General features: G+C 42.3%; 1 protein-coding gene across 5 annotated transcripts in view; it reads left to right on the top strand.

The window, feature by feature from the left end:
• The first annotated feature begins 7,204 nt into the window (after positions 1–7,204).
• The window catches only part of LOC134225355 (protein CBFA2T2), a 391,241-nt gene continuing 377,710 nt past the window's right edge, over positions 7,205–20,735 (top strand). For 4 of the 5 annotated variants that reach the window (XR_009983226.1, XM_062705351.1, XM_062705348.1 and 1 more), the window contains exon 1: positions 7,205–7,939. The gene's annotated coding sequence lies outside the window, so the exon portion shown is untranslated. The remainder of the gene's footprint in view (positions 7,940–20,735) is intronic. The other variant, XM_062705350.1, reaches the window with a different exon arrangement.

Here is a 20,735-nt window from a genome sequence, read left to right as displayed (position 1 = left end):
ACAAGAACTAATTGCAATCCACTGGGCAATCACCCATTTTCGACCTTATCTATACGGAAGGAGGTTTACAGTCAAAACTGACCATCGACCTCTCGTATATCTATTCACAATGAAAACCCTTCGTCAAGATTGACTAGAATAAGAGTTGATTTGGAAGAATTTGATTTCAATATTGAACACGTAGAAGGAAAGCTTAATGTCGGCGCCGATGCACTTTCACGTGTAATTGTTGATTCAGATGAACTAAAAACTATCTCTGTTTTACCGATACAGACAAGGTCTATGACAAGAAGAAAACCAAGCAATGTCACTCAAATCGATAGCCCAAAGACTGATCACCTTAGAGCATACGATTCAGTGAATAACATTGATGCGTTTGATCTTCCCAAACTAATAACCGAAATTGATGAGATACAGACAACGGTGTCAATAAAAATATATGATAAAAAATTGAAAAAGAATCTTGCTCAAGCGCAATTTTCTGTAATGATGTGCACATCCACTAAAGACTTTAAAGAAATTATTGACACAATTAACGAAATGGCCAAGTACTTGAATATTAAAAAGCTAGCAATTGCAAGGAACAGTATTATTTTTTCGAAGATAAATACTGAAGAGTTTAAATCATTATACAACCAATCTCACAACGAAGTCGACGTAATTATCTATACACCAGCGATAATTGTTTCAAACCAAAATGACATCAATCAAATAATTCTCGAGAACCATACATCCCCACTTGGAGGACATATTGGTACTACAAGATTATTGAATAAAATACGTAAAACATACTACTGGAAAAATATGCGAAAATCTATCAACCAGTTCGTTAAGAACTGCATTGATTGTAAAAAGAAACAAACACACGGTACATACGAAAGAAAAATTCATTGAAACCACTACTCCCACGAAAGCATTTAATGTTGTGTCCATTGATACAATAGGCCCCATGACCAAAACTAAAAAAGGAAATAGATATGCATTAACACTACAATGTGATCTCACAAAGTATGTTATTGCTATACCTATACCTGATAAGCAAGCTCAAACATTAGCAAAAGCATTTGTTGAGCACTTTATACTCATATACGGATGCCCAATTTTAATTAAGACCTATTTAGGAACAGAATATAAAAATGAACTGTTCAATAATATATGTCAACTACTGTCAATTAACCACAATTTTTCTACAGCTTACCACCCCCAAACAGTTGGCGCCCTTGAACGCAATCATCGATGCCTTAATGAATATCTTCGACAATTCATTAACGAGCAACTCGATGATTGGGATTCTTGGCTTCAATTCTATACTTTCTGTTACAACACTACTCCCAACACTGAACATACATTCACGCCATACGAATTAGTTTTTGGTAATTTGGTAAATTATCCTCGAAGTTTAGTGAACCCCTCAAAAATCGATCCAGTTTATAACTATGACAATTATTATACAGAACTAAAATTGAATTGCAATATGTAGCAAATAAGGCAAAAGAACTTTTAGTCAAATCTAAACATAGGAGAATAGCTAAACAAGCAGAAATAGCAAACCCCATGAATATTAAATTAGGAGAAAAAATACTTTTAAAAACTGAAAACAATAGAAAACTAGACAAAGTTTATAATGGACCTTTTGAAGTGATAGCAATAAGCCACCCGAATGTAAAAATCAAAAATTGCGAAACAAACGAACAACAAACAGTGCATAAAAATAGAATTGTAAAACTTTAACAAACAAACTACGTTACACAAAATTGTATAGTAATTTTTAAAACATAGAAGGTGTTTGGTAACATTAACTTCAAAATTCAAATGATTTCTCTACGATCATCATTTTCCTTAAAAGGGGGAGATGTAGTGCATAAATTAGTTGAGTTGCATATTGCCAACAGATGTGGCACAGCAACAATAATTCCCATCGTCAAGGTCTTGCAACGTGGGGGGCAAGAACACCCAAGTGCAATAGCCCATGTTGCAACCGCCAACGATGCTCTTTTCCCAAGCTCAATATTCCCAGGCTAAATGATTCTCGAATTTCACCTACCGACGGGTTGTCAACTGCAATATAATTTTAACGCATATCGATGTTACCATGCGCCTCCTATTTACCGATTCTCTCATTCTCTCGATTTGTCTCTGTGAAACCAATTATGTAGTTTAGAATTAAGGCTCAATAGATTTCTTAAACTTGAATAAAATTCATTCGTATCGCAACCACGGAGTTGAGCACTTCGGATGACCTCCTCGATATCATACGTAGTACACCAGCATATTTACGCAACAATGTCCTTGGTCTCGATCCAGAAGAGGGCTGATGTACACGTTCGCACTTCCAAGACTCCTTCCTGTGTTGTCTATCCAGCTCCTTCAGCGGTTCCATCGGTTAAACATCGTCCTCTCAGATCCATCGGTTAAACATGCTTACGTAGCAACGGGTCCATCGGTTAAGCATCGTCCTCCTGCACTTTTCACACCATTCATCGGTTCCATCGGTTGAGCATCGTTTTCACTGCACTTTTCACATCTTTCATCCAGCTCATAAATTAAACAACAACAGTCTCCGATTTGATTCCTCTATGCTTTACGCATCGCACAGATTAAATTAAACATCGACAGTCGACCGGCGAGCTATGCGTTCAGCAACCCTTTCGGTGTGCTGACGGTGCAATTTTGTGAGTCCGCGAAGTAATAAGTATCCCACCGCGACGGCGGCAATCACACAAATTGCCACGGTTTGGGCGGTAGTATGTGACGCACTATCTATCACTGGCGCGACGATTTCGTCGGCCGAGAAGAAACCCATTATTATCACCAGGGCACTGTATACATATAAGTCCAAATGTCCAAATACCACAAACGCTTTGCTCCTTGCAGATTTCACTACTGACAGATTTCACTTGCGCTTCGAATTGTTTCTTCCTAGCACTGTGAGAAGATAATTAACCAATCATTTTGATTGAACCGGAACGTTTTACACTAAGCTGAGAGTGTTGTTCGTTCTGCGCACTGCGGGTGGATAATTAACTACTCCTTTTTTCACCGGAACAGGCTCTCCTGGCAGGATCGCCATGTTTTGACCTTCTTTGGGGGTGATATCTTAAACAGAGTGTAGTGTACTCATGTACGGTTCAGAGGAGAGTGTCCCCATATATTTTTATTTAACTTCCCGTCGTACAACTAACGCGCTGCCTACGTGACGCTTTGTGCTAGGATCAGCATAAAGGGCAATCGCCGTCCGTTCGTGGAACTTTGGACGATTGCGTATTTATGCTGATCGTGCATATCAAAGTGGCAGTAAGGCTGATATCCACCACACTTTCGAGCCTCTTGAAATGAGGCTTCCAAGCCTCTTTAAATGAGGCTTCCAAGCCTCTTGAAATGAAGCTTCTGAACCTCTTGAAAGGAGGCTTCCGAGCCTCTTGAAAGGAGGCTTCCGAGTCTATTGAAAGGAGGCTTACGAACCTCTTGAAAATAGGCTTCCGAGCCTTTTGAAAGAAGACTTCCGACCCTCTTGAAAGAAGACTTCCGAGCCTCTTGAAAGGAGGCTTCCGAGTTTATTGAAAGGAGGCTTACGAACCTTTTGAAAGAAGGGCTTCCGAATCTCGGAAAGGAGGCTGCCAAGCCTCTTGAAAGGAGAAATCCGAGCTTCTTGAAAGGAGGCTTCCGAGCCTCTTGAAAGGAGGCTTCCGATCCTCTCGGAAAGAGGCTTCCGAGCCTCTCGGAAGGAGGCTTCCGAGCCTCTCGGAAGGAGGCTTCCGAGCCTCTCGGAAGTAGGTTTCCGAGCCTCTCGGAAGGAGGCTTCCGAGCCTCTCGGAAGGAGGCTTCCGAGCCTCTCGGAAGGAGGCTTCCGAGCCTCTCGGAAGGAGGCTTCCGAGCCTCTCGGAAGGAGGCTTCCGAGCCTCTCGGAAGGAGGCTTCCGAGCCTCTCGGAAGGAGGCTTCCGAGCCTCTCGGATGGAGGCTTCCGAGCCTCTCGGATGGAGGCTTCCGAGCCTCTCGGAAGGAGGCTTCCGAGCCTCTCGGAAGGAGGCTTCCGAGCCTCTCGGAAGGAGGCTTCCGAGCCTCGCGGAAGGAGGCTTCCGAGCCTCTCGGAAGGAGGCTTCCGAGCCTCTCGGAAGGAGGCTTCCGAGCCTGTCGGAAGGAGGCTTCTGAGCCTGTCGGAAGGAGGCTTTCGAGCCTCTCGGAAGGAGGCTTCCGAGCCTCTCGGAAGGAGGTTTTCGAGCCTTTCAGAAGAAGGCTTCCAAGCCTCTCGGAAGGAGGCTTCCGAGCCTGTCGGAAGGAGGCTTCCGAGTCTCTTGAAAGAAGGCTTCCGAGCCTCTTGAAAGGAGGCTTCCGAGCCTCTTGAAAGGAGGCTTCCGAGCCTCTTGAAAGGAGGCTTCCGAGCCTCTTGAAAGGAGGCTTCCGAGCCTCTTGAAAGGAGGCTTCCGAGCCTCTTGAAAGAAGGCTTCCGAGCCTCTTGAAAGGAGGCTTCCGAGCCTCTTGAAAGGAGGCTTCCGAGCCTCTTGAAAGGAGGCCGGAAGGAGGCTTCCGAGCCTCTCGGAAGGAGGCTTCCGAACCTCTCGGAAGGAGGCTTCCGAGCCTCTCGGAAGGAGGCTTCCGAGCCTCTCGGAAGGAGGCTGCCGAGTCTCTCGGAAGGAGGTTTTCGAGCCTCTTGGAAGGAGGCTTCTTAGCCTTTCGGAAGGAGGCTTCCGAGTAGTTTCTGATGTCGTTTTGAAGGGAGGCTTCCGAGCCTCTTGAAAGAAGGCTTCCGAGCCTCTTGAAAAGAGGTTTCCGAGTAGTTTCTGATGTCGAGTAATTTCTGATATCGTTCTAGAAGCTTAGAGCCAGTATGTACCAGTCGTGGTCATAGCACCAGTTGTCGCACTAGTGCTTTATATGTCAAATGGCCAATCGAATCACCCCAAACCAAGTTCTTATCGATAAAGCATATTCATATGATACGATAACACCTTTGATCTCCTCCAATACAAGCAAAGCATAATCGTAAAAATTGATTTTTCTTAATTTTTGACGTCCTTTGCATCAATTGTCGAACTAGTGGTCCCAATTTGGTCAATCCCATAAGAAAACAATGGCATTTGCCAAATAAGGAACCAAAATTAAGAATAGTGCCTCAACCAGAGCTTTAAATATTCGATTATTTTTTATAAGGCTTTGTCACTTCACTTCTAAACATATTCATATTCGGCTCTGCACCGTCAATTTTCGGAATGAATATGGGTTAGTGAGTATTTATTTGAATATCACAAATTATTAAATAATCGTAAAACTGAACACATGTTTGATGATTTAAATAAATACATGCATAGATCTAATCATGACGTTCAATTAAGGGGCATTTTTAGCGCCAAATGTCAATATAATCAAGGCTAATTTTGTTTTTTTTTTCGCGCGCAGTTACCATACTCAGTGGTAATCAATTGAATGAATTTATGAAGAAGTAAACTGAGTAAGTCATTCTATGCTTTGAATAATCAAAACACGGATGTCAAAAGTCGGAGTGAATGTGCTTCATGAAAGTGAATATTTTATGCTCTGGCCACAACTGGTGCATGTGTTTCTATTATGGAGTAATCAATTTTGAAGATTATAACAAATTTTATTGCGGTTTTCACAGCTGTTCTAAGCAGCAGGAAGTAAAACGCTTCGCTTGATTTATAAAGTCCACCCACATGTCTTTTACTTATTTTTAAAAAAATAGTTGTTCTTATGTATGACGACAATTGGTACACCAACCCTATGAGAAAATCAATCCACCTTCATTTGCCAGTCAAGAGGTATCAGTTTTCATACTGATATTTTTCCTTGGCATGTCGCTTTGATTTACATATATCGTCACCAAAACTGTCCTCCGCTCGCTTTAAAAAATCCTTCTACAATATAAAAAATCTTTATGTCTTCCGTATCCTGCCTTAATTAGATTATCAAATCTATAGTTTTGCCTCTAATTCTACTTTGAAAATGTCGGTTTAAGTTTAGAAGATGATATAAGCTATCCAAATCATTGTAAAAAGCGTTCAACTGGACGCAGAAGTAATACATACGCTCATCTCATTAATCAAAACGAGTTTTAATCAACCGTTTAAGACGAGTTTAGTACTTTCCATTTAAGTCCACTACGTTTTGTTATCTTTGCAGATACGTATTTCGACCGCAACTGTGTGGTCGTCTTCGAGTCAAGTACGAGACACTGAAGACGACCACACAGTTACGGTCGAAATACGTATCTGCAAAGATAACAAAACGTAGTGGAATTTAAAGGGAAAGTACTAAACTTTTCTTAGACGGTTGAATACATTCCACTAAAAAGAGCTTAAAATATTTTTTCCGAGTTTTAATGTTTGGTTTCAAAAAGCCTTCACGGTGCAACACGCGAGTTCATATTCTACCCACACTTAACTGAGAAAAGCGGACGCGTGGTGCGTTACGCTGAAGTATTTCCGGTTGTCAGCGTTTTTCCACATTTCAGAGTTTTCACACGAGGGAATACCGCACTTTGTTCATGATTAGCGAATTTTGGTAATATTATTAATATATTTGTTAATTTCACGAAGTAGTAAAATATTCCAAGCATAGCTTTTACATTCCTTCAATTCTAAATATTCTATTTGATAGAAATGTGTCCAAAAGGTCCGGTACAACCGGTAAGGGAAATTGTTTGAAATTTTTAAAATACCTCCCCCACGATATTAATCGTTCGCTCTAGATTTCGATTTATTCTACGCAATACGCATACCTACCAGTTACAATGATAATTAGTTTATTATGATGAAACTAAGTAAAACACTATTTTCCATTTTCACCTTTACTTTCCGTAAAGCACGCACCAAACACAAACCTTCATACTCATGTCTCGCGTGTTACTCCTCATAAAATAAGATGTCCCACCTTCCACATTAGCAGCGATACAACATTCTAAAGACTGTGCCTCCATAATCCCATTCGATGAATGAAAAACTTCCACTCGGAAGTTCTGATGCAAACCAGCCACCTGTGCAACAATCCCACGCTATGTAACCGAACTTCTATATAACCGGATGAATGGAAGGAACTCACTCTCCACAAAACGCATCACAAGGAAGATCGAGCAATGCTGGCTGGATGGTCAAGTGAATCCTTCGGAGCACGCACGAATGAACGCCACCCAGCAGCAGCGCAGCGGCAGAACATGACGAACAACAAAACAAAACACTGGCTGATTGCAACCGATCTTGGCATTCCAATCGCGTCCGTCGTCCGTGCCGGTTCAGCTTCTCTGGGGTTCTCTCTCGCTGTGTGTGCGCTGTGCTGATGATAACATCACAGACCGTGTGCTTCTCTGCTGCCCTCCAATAGGAAGAAGAGTGGTTCCTGGTGGCAGCTGTTGTGCTTGGCTTCGCCGGAGTGTTGGCTGATGGGAAGAAGCTTTGTTGTGATGATGATGGTTCGATCTGGAAGTGCCAGTTGCAGCACATGTTTGTAATGTAATACCCTCCCGCCCGCCTGCCTGTCCGCTGTTTCGCTGTCTTCTCGGGCGGACCCAGATCACAGTCGGTCAAGTGTGGGCCGTTTTTTTTTCGTGTGCAGGCTAAGTGTTCGGTGAATAGTGGTTTTGAAAACAACAACAACTATTGGTAGTTGATGCCGGGCGGTGAATGAAGATTGATTTGAAGCGCTTTGCTGGGAGGAAGTTTCGTGCCACATTATTGGTCGGAAGAGATCAAAGTGAAATTTGAAGAATTTTTGTGTAGAAACGATTTACAGCTGATGCGGTACTGATTGCGGCAAGTGTTGACCATTAAAAAGTAGTAAAAACGGTTTGTGACAGTTCGAACGGTTTCGACCTGGTGCGGATTAACGCAGTCAGTGCTGGGTGTCCTCGTGCGCGTGAAGCTTCCAAAGATCAAGAGGTATCTAAATCCGTATCTTCATCGGTTGACTGGATATAAATAAACACGTAAGGTAAGCCATACATACGTCGTGCATATGGGGAATGTAACACGCATTTGTTATGGTCCATTTTGGTGCTGAAGGAGGAGGGGGTTGGTGAATTCCTCCGATTCGCTCAGTTAGCGGATTAAACGAAAACACACATTAATGGCAGAGATCCCGGGAGCAATACGCGTAATAAATCAAACCTCTGAAATTGCTTCTGGCACTAGTCGAGCGTGGCCGGGTGCCGCCTAAGGCAGGGCAGCCCCAGATACGTTGCCAGTTGCCGTAAATGTATTCATACGGACTGTGTGATTGCGCGCTCCTGGCACTTGGCTCGTTTAGTGTGGTGCACTACTAAGCTACATCGCCATGGCCATTGGGGGCTCAGAGAGACCGACAGGGGAACACTATCTCTAGAAGGAGCGGCACGATAATAATTTGCCATGAACACATCAATTCCCATGCTCTCCGATGATTGCTCCGAAACACGCAACCCAAAATAAACATTCGTGAGGGGCAAAGTTCTTGGTAGGATGTTTATTCGGGCTTAAATTCAGTGCAGGAGGACAGTGGTTCTTAATTGTTTTGTTTAGTTGTGCAAATTATAAATATCCTTGGAAAATTATTCCGAATCACGATGCGAAATTTTTTCAAAATTCCACAAGTCTTACGAGAAATCTTCCCATTTCCAACGGCTCATTTTCCCGAGTTTCCACTGGAAATTCTTCCAATATACTAAATTCTTACAAATTTCCATGGAAAATTCTTTTGATTTTTCACGGGAAATTCTTCCTAATTTCCACGAGAAATTCTTCCTAACTCCCATGGAAAATTCTTTCGAATTTACACGAACAATTGTACCGAATTCTCTTGGGAAATTCCACCAAACGTTCGCTTAAACTTTCACGGGATATTCTTCCTAACTACGGAAAATTCTGCCGAATTTTTAAGAGATTTTTATTCGAATTTGCACGGGGAGTTCTTTCGAATTTCTTTCAGTGAAATGCTTCCAATTTTCCACGGTAATTTCTTCCAAATTTCCACGAAAAATTCTTTCAAATTCCCACAGAATTTTTTGTAATTTTTGTCTGAATTTCCACGGTGAACTTTTTTCCACGGATTTCCACCCCAAGTAACATTTTGGCTTTATAAAGGATTTAAGGCACTCTTGTAGAGTAAATAATGGTCTTCAAGAGCGTTATAAAACTAAAAATGTTACTTGGGACGGAAAGTTCATCCGATTTCCTATCTACGGGAAATTTTTCCAAATTGTCGGTTAACACAAAATCCAATATGTATACTCAATCAAACTGTAAAAGGGAATCAATGACTAGTGAAACCAAAATGACGTTAGGCATAATGGACGTTAGGCACAAACACAAACAAACACAACGACAGTGCGACAAAAAACAATGCCTCGCATGCTGTTTTCCCGAATGGAACAATTCTTCGAATAGCAGTTTTGTAGCATGTTGATCAGCAGTTAAGAGTTGATTTTAAAACTTGGCCCTAGCTGATGAGGGATAATATTGTAAGGTGATGTAAAGCACAGCATGCACGAGCTGCCAAAGGTGATTTATGCTTTTGCTGCTCATTTGTCTTGTTGTAAATTGATTTCTAGTAATGGTGTGATTTAGTCAATACGTTTCTTATTGTAATATTCATTGTACTAATCTTCTTCTTCTTCTTTCTTCTTCTTCTTCTTCTTTTCTTTCTTTCTTTCTATATATACAAATGAGTTTGTATTTCCTTTGAGGCAACGAACGGATGGACCGACTTGCAAGTTTTTTTTTCACTAATCGATTCGTCTTGGGATCAGTTGTGTCTGTATACCTATACTAAAAGCCGGTCAATTTGACGAGGAAGTTTGGAAAATTGTCGAAATGCAACGGTTTCATGAGTTCTGGAGAAAGCCATCAAGCTCGAACTGAATCGATCTTGAATGCGACACTGCAATCAACTAAATGATTGACAGATCGATAATAAAACCCGAGCGAGATCGAGCAGGTTCGGCTAGCCTCTATATATAAAATGAGTTTACATTCCCTTTGAGGCAATATAACTCAGGAACGCGTGGACCGATTAGCCATATTTCATCACTAACCGACTCAACTTCGGATCAGATTTGGATATATTACTAGGCGAACCTGCCCGATCTCGCTCGGGTTTTATTTTCTATGTGTCAATCATTTAGTTGATTGCAACGTCGCACTCTAGATCGATTCAGTTCGAGTTTGATGGCTTTCTCCAGAACTCATAAAACAGTTGCATTTCGACAATTTTCCAAATTTACCCGTCAAATTATTCAACTCTTGGTATCTATAAACACAGCTGAGCCCAAGACGAATAGATTAGTGAGGAAATCTTGCTAATCAGTTCATTCGTTCGTCAGTTATATTGCCTTAAAGGAAGTGCAAACTCATTTTTATATATAGAGAAGAAAAGGTAGAACATTTTGATGGGAAAGATGAACAAATGTACAAAATAACAACGTTTTTATAAATCTTAATCTTAATCTAATCATAAAAATGAATTTCTGTCTGTCTGTACCTTATAGACTCCGAATCTACTGATCCGATCGGCGTGAAAATTTGTATGCAGGGGTTTTGGGGGCCAGGGAAGGTTCTTAATGTGGTTCGAGACCCCTCCCCCTTTTGGAAAGGGGAGCTCCCATACAAATGAAACATCAATTTCTTCATAACTCGGGAACTACTAAAGAATAAATCAATTTTAGCCGAAACGAAGTTCGTCGGGTCTCCTAGTTTTTAATAAAACCATTATGCTCGAATCAAACTTGACCCGACGCTGCAATCGACTAAATGATTGAGAGGTCAGAAAAAACAACCTGTGCAAGATCGGGAAGGTTCGTCTAGCTATTCAGAAATTCGTGGTGTGTACTGATGATTTTGAATCGCGATGTCCTTTTATCGTATTTTTATTAATTATGCACAAGGTTTTTAAATCAGCTTTACAATTTTGGGACCTCTTTATTAACGTTTGTATGATATGCAAGCTTCAAAAACGTTTAAATAAATAGGGCCGTACCCTACTTCCCTACATGATAATTGTATGATATTCTGGTTTTTGAAAGCATTTTGAAGCGAAACAAGTGCCCTAATTATGTAAAGGCGAACGGGGAAAGAAGGAGGTTGGTTATTTCCTCATGCTCCATATAAATGAAATTGAATGAAAAAAATCTTATATGGTGAAACGGTGATCCTTGGAAAATCCTTGACCTAATAAAGGTAGAAATGAAGATGATTTTTTGATATTTAATTAAGTTTCAATGTAATCTCTATAATTGTGAGAGTTTAATAATCCCAATATTTTCATATTAAAGAATTGCGGCTCTGCAAAGCATTATACACAACTGAGCCTACTAAATAAACCCCAGAATTATCCACCTAGCGGTGATGGTGCCTTGGTCGTGTATTATAAAATGTAACATGAAAAGCATATAAGAGAGGTCAAAATTACACTTTAGGGAGATAGATTCAGTTATTTCTATCAATTCACATTTATTTGCGTTCATTCAGTTTCTGAAAAAAATTCTCGATTCAGATTTTTTTTTCAACGCGAGAGGTAAAAAATAGTTTAAAAAATCCACCCACGCATTTTTTTTCTTTGTTTTATAATTCTGGAAATATTTTAAGGATTTTTGAATAAATATTTAGATCCGGAACCATTGAAGTATTGAATGAAGGACACATGAAAACCGGATTTTAATGAGATTTCGTGAATAAACTTGACACTGCGGAAGAAAATACGACTGTCGGCAATGTTGCCATGCAAAACACCAAAGAAAGAGTGTAAAGTGACAGCTGCGGTAGTTTATAAATTGAGCCGGAAGTAGCAAAGTTTTCTCTGGAAGAGCAATTTCTTTTTGGAAAATGGCTGGTTTAGCAGATAAACTCTAAGTAATCTGTTGAATCCGAACACCACAATTTTCCACAATCCATAACACCAAAGTACTGCTAGAGTTACAAGCTTTTGTTTAAGTCAAGTATGAAACTTAATCAATAGGGGCAATGGTCAGATGTACTTCTCAAATCACAGATGTGTTGTTTGAACATGGCTGTTTCATGACGTTCTTACATAGGCTCGGAAATGCAGACTTCCCGGACTTTACGGAATACTTAGGTGACGTCTGAAGTAGAATCGGTGTAGCACGTCATATAAGCATGCTCACGATCCTGAAATTATTGGTATGCCATGCTACTTGTTAGCGGCAAGGATACGACCTCGGACAATCTCGTAGAGAGGATGCAATGTCCTTTCAACTCACCCATACAAGAAACATGCGGGGATGAGCTGCGGGGGTTTTTGTATAGTCGTAAGGAGGTCATTTCGGCTCAAGGACGGCGATTGCTGCCTGAGCGCTTCCCGACCCCCACACGATCTGAGATGTCTTCTCAGGCGTCTGGTTGCAGATTTTCGTTTACCTTACTCCAAAGGTACGATACACTGAAAATAACCTTTCTTTTTGAGAATTACAGTTCCAATTGATTTATGAAAAATAAAACATTCTTCCAAACAGTTTCAAAATAAATGTCTATTGCTTTGTAAACATAGCTAATCAAAGTTACACAATACATGGGCTATATGGCACATTGGTTTCCTTCTCAGCCCAATGTACATGTGGTACTCTTGTATTCTGAACACTTTTTGGGGTACATAAGGCCAACGTAAAAGATCTCCATCCTTGAATTGGGCCCTGATTCCTATCGACTTCATTTATTTCTCGTCGATAGGACTCAACATTCAGAATCCAGTTGTGAGGCCACCAGGTCCGAGATGTAAAACGTTGACATCGGTTAATGAATACTTGCAAATCTATGTGATCTCTGCGAATTCGCTCCAAGTATCACTGGCGTATAACATCACAGATTCCACGTCAGAGTTGAGTATTTGGGGTTCGATGCATTGCCTAGACCGCCGCCTAACGTTGACTGGCTTTGGTTTTCGACCTTCTCCACTGTTTGCCCGGCTACCCTGGAGTTGGAGTTGTTCACATCCAATGATTCGGTGTTGTTGATGTTGATGAGGGGAACGTTCAACCAGGTCATTCAGTATACTCCGTAGAATATATGTGGGCGGTGAAGAATACTTTCATCTAAACCAACGAGATCAACTTGGATGAGCTGCGCACTCAGAGAATAGAATGGATTACAGATGTAACCCGACTGAAGATTGAGAAGCGTATAGAATCAATGGCTGAGGAACGGGAAGAATCAGATGAGTAAAGTACGAGTCCCGGCTACAGAATGTATCTCTGTAAGTGGGAGTCGGGCGTTGCTGTAGACAACAGGCGTGGGTGGACATCCTGGTTGATGAAGAAAAAATAGCTGCAACAAGCGAAGATTATTGCCTCAATAACTGACTTGGAAAGCTGAAATGTTGGTTCCATCACTTCGAACAGCTTCTTCAAGTCTTAGCCAGCATTCTTCAAAAAGCATCCATCCGAAGCAAGAAATCTAAAGGGGCCCCAAAGTCGGCAGTCGGCGGAGGTAACCCTATGCTGTCTATTTTGTCTGTCTGAATCACAAACATCTGTTTGGCGCTCAGGGATGCAAGGGATTTTCAAATAGGGTCAGAGCTTTACTGACTCCATACAGGTAGTCGCTGATGTGAGGCAAGGATGCATTTCATCTGCACTGTTACTTCTCAGCGTAATCGAAAAATTCTTGGTGGGTGCGATTGACCGTGTACCATACCTTGAGCTGCTTTTGCAGTTTATTGTTGTGGAACATCTAGACGACTCTGATTTGGCTAATGAACACGAAACGCTATATTAGTACTGTGATGCTCTTTTGTGTGTGCTTAACGAGCTGACCGTATACTTCTCTGCGGTGGGTCCACCATCAACGCCCGCAGGACCAGGTGGTTGAGTGTCAACGGGAGGACTTCAATATCTTGACAGACTGATATCATCAGGTGACGAAATTGCGATTGACATGGAACCGGCACGGCAAATGCTGGGTAAAGCGTACCATTGGTACTTCGCGTACCTGAAGGAATAAAATAGACCCCATCTCGCGGTCCTTAGCCTCTTACCCAGCAACTCCTATCCCTACCTCCCCGCGGTGCTGGCCGGGATACGAGCAACCTTAGGGAAGATCGGGTAACCAACCCCGGTGGGAACTATGGTCGTATGCTGACAGGGAAGGGGGGTTTTGCTCCTCTCCGGAGGTGCAAATCTTATTGAGCGTCTGTTCTCCATGTCAGGATCGGCTCACAACAGCGTCTGTTCTCCATGATAGGGGCGGCTGATCATCGTCCGAGTGCCAGCAAGGGACTCTAAGTGAAACTGTGCACCACGGTCCACCGGAAATAAGGAGGAATGGTCCTCCGGAAATTTAGGGGGTTTGGTGTCAGGCCCTGGAAGCCAGCCTTTAAAAAATCATAAGCAACGAACAATCAACAAGAGAGTACGGACCGGAACCATCGGCGAAGACCACTGCGACGAAAAGGGACTAGCGATTGGAAACTCGGTTCGTGGAACTGCAAATCTCTCAACTTCATCGGGAGCACACGCATACTCGCCGATGTGCTCAAGGACCGTGGATTCGGCATCGTAGCGCTGCAGGAGGTTTGTTGGAAGGGATCAATGGTGCGAACGTTTAGAGGTAATCATACCATCTACCAGAGCTGCGGCAACACACACGAGCTGGGAACAGCTTTCATAGTGATGGGCGATATGCAAAGGCGCGTGATCGGGTGGTGGCCGATCAATGAAAGAATGTGCAGGCTGAGGATCAAAGGCCGGTTCTTCAACTTCAGCATAATCAACGTCCATAGCCCACACTCCGGAAGCACTGATGATGATAAGGACGCATTCTACGCGCAGCTGGAACGTGAGTACGACAGCTGCCCAAGCCACGACGTCAAAATCATCATAGGAGATTTGAACGCTCAGGTTGGCCAAGAGGAGGAGCTTAGACCGACTATTGGAAAGTTCAGCGCTCACCGGCTGACGAACGAAAACGGCCTACGACTAATTGATTTCGCCGCCTCCAAGAATATGGCCATTCGTAGCACCTACTTCTAACACAGCCTCCCGTATCGGTACACCTGGAGATCACCACTGCAGACAGAATCACAAATCGACCACGTTCTGATTGATGGACGGCACTTCTCCGACATTATCGACGTCAGGACATATCGTGGCGCTAACATCGACTCTGACCACTATCTGGTGATGGTTAAACTGCGCCCAAAACTATCCGTCATCAACAATGTTCGGTACCGACGACCGCCGCGGTACGACCTAGAGCGACTGAAGCAACCTGATGTCGCCACTGCATACGCGCAGCATCTCGAGGCAGCGTTGCCGGAAGAGGGTGAGCTCGATGGGGCCCCTTTTGCGGACTGCTGGATTACAGTCAAAGCAGCCATTAACGACGCAGCGGAGAACAACGTCTGGTATATGGGTCGAAGTCGACGGAACGATTGGTTCGACGAAGAGTGCAGACAGATTCTGGAGGAAAAGGACGCAGCGCGGGCGGTCGCGCTGCAGCAAGGTACCCGGTAGAACGTGGAACGTTATAGACGGAAGCGGAGACAGCAGACCCGCCTTTTTCAGGAGAAGAAACGCCTCCTGGAAGAAGCGGAGTGCGAGGAGATGGAACAGCTGTGCCGTTCTCAAGATACACGCAAGTTCTATCAGAAGCTCAACGCATCCCGCAAAGGCTTCGTGCCGCGAGCCGAAATATGCCGGGATAAGGATGGGAGCATCTTGACGGACGAACGTGTGGTGATCGAAAGGTGGAAGCAGCACTACGAGGAACATCTGAATGGCGCTGAGAGTACAGGCAGTGAAAGTCAAGGCAGCGGAGGAGATGACTACGTCAGTTCAGCGGACGATGGAAGCCAACCAGCCCCCACCTTGAGGGAAGTTAAGGAAGCCATTCAACAGCTAAAGACCAATAAAGCAGCTGGTAAGGATGGTATCTGAGCTGAGCTCATCAAGATGGGCCCGGAAAAGCTGGCCACTTGCCTGCACAAACTGATAGTCAGAATCTGGGAAACCGAACAGCTACCGGAGGAGTGGAAGGAAGGGGTTATATGCCCCATCTACAAGAAAGGCGACAAACTGGAGTGTGAGAACTTTCGAGCGATCACCATCCTTAATGCCGCCTACAAAGTGATATCCCAGATCATCTTCCGTCGTCTGTCACCATTAGTGAACGAGTTCGTGGGAAGTTATCAAGCCAACGACAACGGACCAGATCTTTACTGTACGGCAAATCCTTCAAAAATGCCGTGAATACCAGGTCCCAACGCACCATCTGTTCGTTGATTTCAAGGCGGCATACGACAGTATAGACCGCGTAGAGCTATGGAAAATTATGGACGAGAACAGCTTCCCTGGGAAGCTTACCAGCCTGATCAAAGCAACGGTGGATGGTGTGCAAAACTGTGTGAAGATTTCGGGCGAACACTCCAGTTCGTTTGAATCGCGCCGAGGACTAAGACAAGGTGATGGACTTTCGTGCCTGTTGTTCAACATTGCGCTAGAAGGTGTCATGCGGAGAGCCGGGTGTAACAGCCGGGGTACGATTTTCGACAGATCCAGTCAATTTATTTGCTTCGCGGATGACATGGACATTGTCAGCTGAACATTTGCAAAGGTGGCAGAACTGTACACCCGCCTGAAACGTGAAGCAACAAAAGTTGGACAGGTGGTGAATGCGTCAAAGACAAAGTACATGCTTGTGGGCGGAACCGAGCGCGACAGGGCCCGCCTGGGAAGCAGTGTTACGATAGACGGGGATACCTTCGAGGTGGTCGAGGAATTCGTCTACCTCGGATCCTTGCTAACGGCTGACAACAACGTTAGTAGTGAAATACGAAGGCGCATCATCTGTGGAAGTCGGGCCTACTACGGGCTCCAGAAGAAACTGCGGTCGAAAAAGATTCGCCACCGCACCAAATGTGTCATGTACAAGACGCTTATAAGACCGGTTGTCCTCTACGGACATGAAACATGGACAATGCTCGAGGAGGACTTGCAAGCACTCGGAGTATTCGAGAGACGGGTGCTTAGGACCATCTTTGGCAGTGTGTGACCAGACGGTGTGTGGCGGCGAAGAATGAACCATGAGCTCGCCCAGCTCTACGGCGAACCCAGTATCCAGAAGGTAGCTAAAGCCGGAAGGGTACAATGGTCAGGGCATGTTGCAAGAATGCCGGACAGCAACCCTGCAAAGATGGTGTTCGCTTCCGATCCGGCAGGTACGAGACGGCGTGGAGCGCAGCGAGCGAGATGGGCAGACCAGGTGCAAAACGACTTGGCGAGCGTGGGGAGTATTCGAGGATGGAGAGATGCGGCCTCGAACCATGTATTGTGGCGTCAAATTGTTGTTTCAGTGTTATCTGTTTAGATGTTAACTAATTAAATGAAAATGAATGGAACCATGAATCAGAAAGGCTGGGGCTACCTTCGCGAGTTTTCGAAATATTTGGAGACTCAGCCGGGTTGATCCTCTCATCAAAATTCGAATGTACCAGTCTATCGTGAAGCGTGTTGTGTTTAGGCATAGATAACGCAGATTATGCCTTAAATTTATATTATGGTCATTTATGGTCTATGAATGATATATTTTGTATCAAGATAAGTATCAAGATAAAATTTAAAAAATATATAAAAACATCAAATAATTTTTTTTTTCGCCCCCTCTATATTCTGGGAAAGTTGGAGGGGGGGGGGGGTGGTGACATAAAATAAATTTAATATTTGTATCGGCCTTATTCAGATTATTAGAACATGATAGATATAGAGAAAGATACATAGTAGGAGAATGGAAAGGACCTCCGATTGAATCCAAGGCCTCCTGCGTATGGGGCAGAAGCAGTAGCCATATGACTACCTAAGGCAAGATATGATCTGAAAATTAATCTTATTAAGACATTTTACATCTGTCAGACATTTTACATTCGCTTATCTGTTTTTCAGGAAACGCTTGCCTACCAAGTTTCCAGTTTTGTTTAGAGTCAAATTGAACTTAAAAGTGACAGTTCGAAAATATCCACATAACCCTGCTTGCAGAGCAAGATTACCTTTGACAGATATCGAATATTTTTTTATAGATGTCTTATTGGAATTAGTGATAACATCAGCCTTCCTTATGAACGGATGATTTTTTTTTAAATTTTCGAGCTGTAATTTTTAAGTTTCAATCCTGAAATCAGACAGACCCTTAGTGGAATTTTAATATTTTGTTGTTTTCATTAACTGTAGAAACCACACCTTTGGCTTTTATTTCTGCAGCTCGGCAAAAATCCGCATAGCCGTGCGCCTGCAAAATAAATAACATATATTCTGGAAAAATGGCGTTAGTTAGCTGATTTTCGGCAAATTATATGCTGATTACCAGCAATTTTTCGAAAGTCACGGTAAAAAACATGTTTGCTGGGGCACTGCTGTGCGATTCTCGATAAAAGTTTAACATTTTGCTGAGATCCCGGTAAAAAAATTAAGTGTGCAGGGATTCGAATCGAATGAAGAAGCATACATTGGAGTTTCAGTAGGCAACATATGTAATTAACATAACCAAAAAACCGGCTAATATTCACATTTTGTTTGCTAGGTCGCATTCATTTTCGTCACATTTCCTTTTGTTTTCTGATTAAGATTATGGTTTTCGTACGGCCGAGTTGCCGAATAATATGCAATTAATTGTAAGATTATGGGTTCGTTTACTGTTACCATTATACAACGATTGGACGATAAGAGAGAATACTCTAGCATACTGAAGTCTACCTTCAATTTTAAGTGAAATAAGATTTTTATCAAAGCTTGAAATCTCACACTTTAATTTCTGTATACCCCCACAACAAGATGCTCATCGTTAGAGGCATTTATCACAAAAAAATTAAAATGATCAGATTTGAGGACATAAAAACTCAGCGTTTTTATATAGCCTGATTGCTTTGTAACTAAAATACTGTTGGCCACATAACAAATAAAACCATCCAATACAAATTCCGCGAAAAAAAAATTCGTTTCGTTTCGTTAAATTTCGAATCACATGTGACCTTGTTTTCGTTTCGTTTCGAAGTCACAGATATAATTTATATTTCGACTCGTTTCGTTTCAAACCAATAAGATATTAATTAATAAGTGTACGTATGGTCATATTGTAGGTTACCCGCCGGTTTGATATGTAGAAACGTAAGCAGATAATTTTTAATACGCGTATTCATATCCCATCCCATAGATCGCATCGCATACCGAAGAGAATCCAGATAGAACATCCTTTATACCTAATACAATATCCTATCCCAAGACAATCGTGGAGATGCAGAGGTATACTCTGTCTCTACTAGTAACAAGAGTCGGACTAACAATCAATCCCTTCCTATGTGAACGTAAGGACGTTGCTGGCGCAGTGATTGATTAAACATATTCAAGCTTCTGAAACGTGTACATTGAGAATGGATAGCTCCATGCATTTAGTTCTCTGTACTGAAAAAGGAAGTTTTTCAATTTTGTTTTGTTTTAGAAATATTTATCAATTTATACGTGGAAGGAATTCGATGAATTTCTTCTCGAAAAGGCTGACAAAATGATTTAATAAACCACAGATGGTGAAAATAATTTTATGAAAATCAATTATGTTTGCGGTATTATTTACAAAAAAAAAACAACTTGAATTTTCCATACCGCAATCTCAACTAAACATGTTTTATGAGGGCTTCGTCATATATTTTTTCCGATACTGTACATCATCTGTTGAGAAAGATTGTTGAGTCGTAAATGGTCTATTGAACGTTAAGTCAAGTTATTTTGCGAAGCTCGGCATTTCATGAGCTCTCTAAGAGCTAATCGGGCCATCATCACTAATTTGTACCAGTGAAGGTATGTTGATAGAAAATATGTTCAGATATTGAATTTGAACAAACAACATGGTCAAGTATGTTATTGTTGTATTGCCTGGTTATAGATGCATTGGTAACATGCTTTACGTTTCAAATAAGCGAACATACTCTCCAACAATTTACTTCGAAGTAATGCTTACTGGGATGTTCGCTGTTTCTACACTTTATTAAATCCAATTAGAATATTATTCCGTATTGGCAATAAATTCACCAATATGAACATCTGCCATAGAGCCTTACTCCTAAACTTCAATGAATTTCGGATGAGCTCGTGGCAATTGCAGATGGATATTTGACTTTCAGTAGGCCTATATTGCCATGCACTTTGTTCTTGGTCCCCTATGTGGCAGGTGTCAGTGTGGACTACGAATTCAGATCGCCAGTACTTGTGCTCTCTGACAGCTGTTTGTGAAAGAACAATTGATCTAGGGATAGTGATGTAGCAGCTTAGCGTGGTCAATCAAGCTCAAGCGTATAAATATGTCTACAAAAATATAATCAAATTTTAAAATTTCAAACTGTTTTTAAAGAACGCAACCAACACATATTTTAAAAAAAATGGAAAATTTGTGCCTAAAGTTTGGAAATTTCGGAATAGTCATAGGAAGTTTGGAGTATAAGGATATTAACGGTAAAATGTCATAAGGCTATGTACACTTGACACGCTTGAAACTATCGTCGTTTTCCTGGTACCTTCCAGGGTGCTTTACCTACAATCGTTTGAGAAACGCTCACGAAAGGATTCACATCGAAAACCATAAAGTAGGTGCGCCGCGGGAAACGGGAGACAGTGACGGGTATGTTTTCGCTGTGCACACGTGTTCCGGTTCACGAGGTCGTGATTTTCTAATCTTTTATTCAGCAACTTCTCCGGCGATTGGCCCCTTCTCAACCAAACCCACGGCGATGGCACGAAGCTTCCATCCCATCCTCCTAGCCTGTG

This window comes from Armigeres subalbatus, chromosome 3 (assembly GCF_024139115.2).
Source record: "Armigeres subalbatus isolate Guangzhou_Male chromosome 3, GZ_Asu_2, whole genome shotgun sequence".
In the NCBI taxonomy this organism is placed as follows: domain Eukaryota; kingdom Metazoa; phylum Arthropoda; class Insecta; order Diptera; family Culicidae; genus Armigeres; species Armigeres subalbatus.
This window is presented reverse-complemented; position numbering and strand designations above follow the sequence as displayed.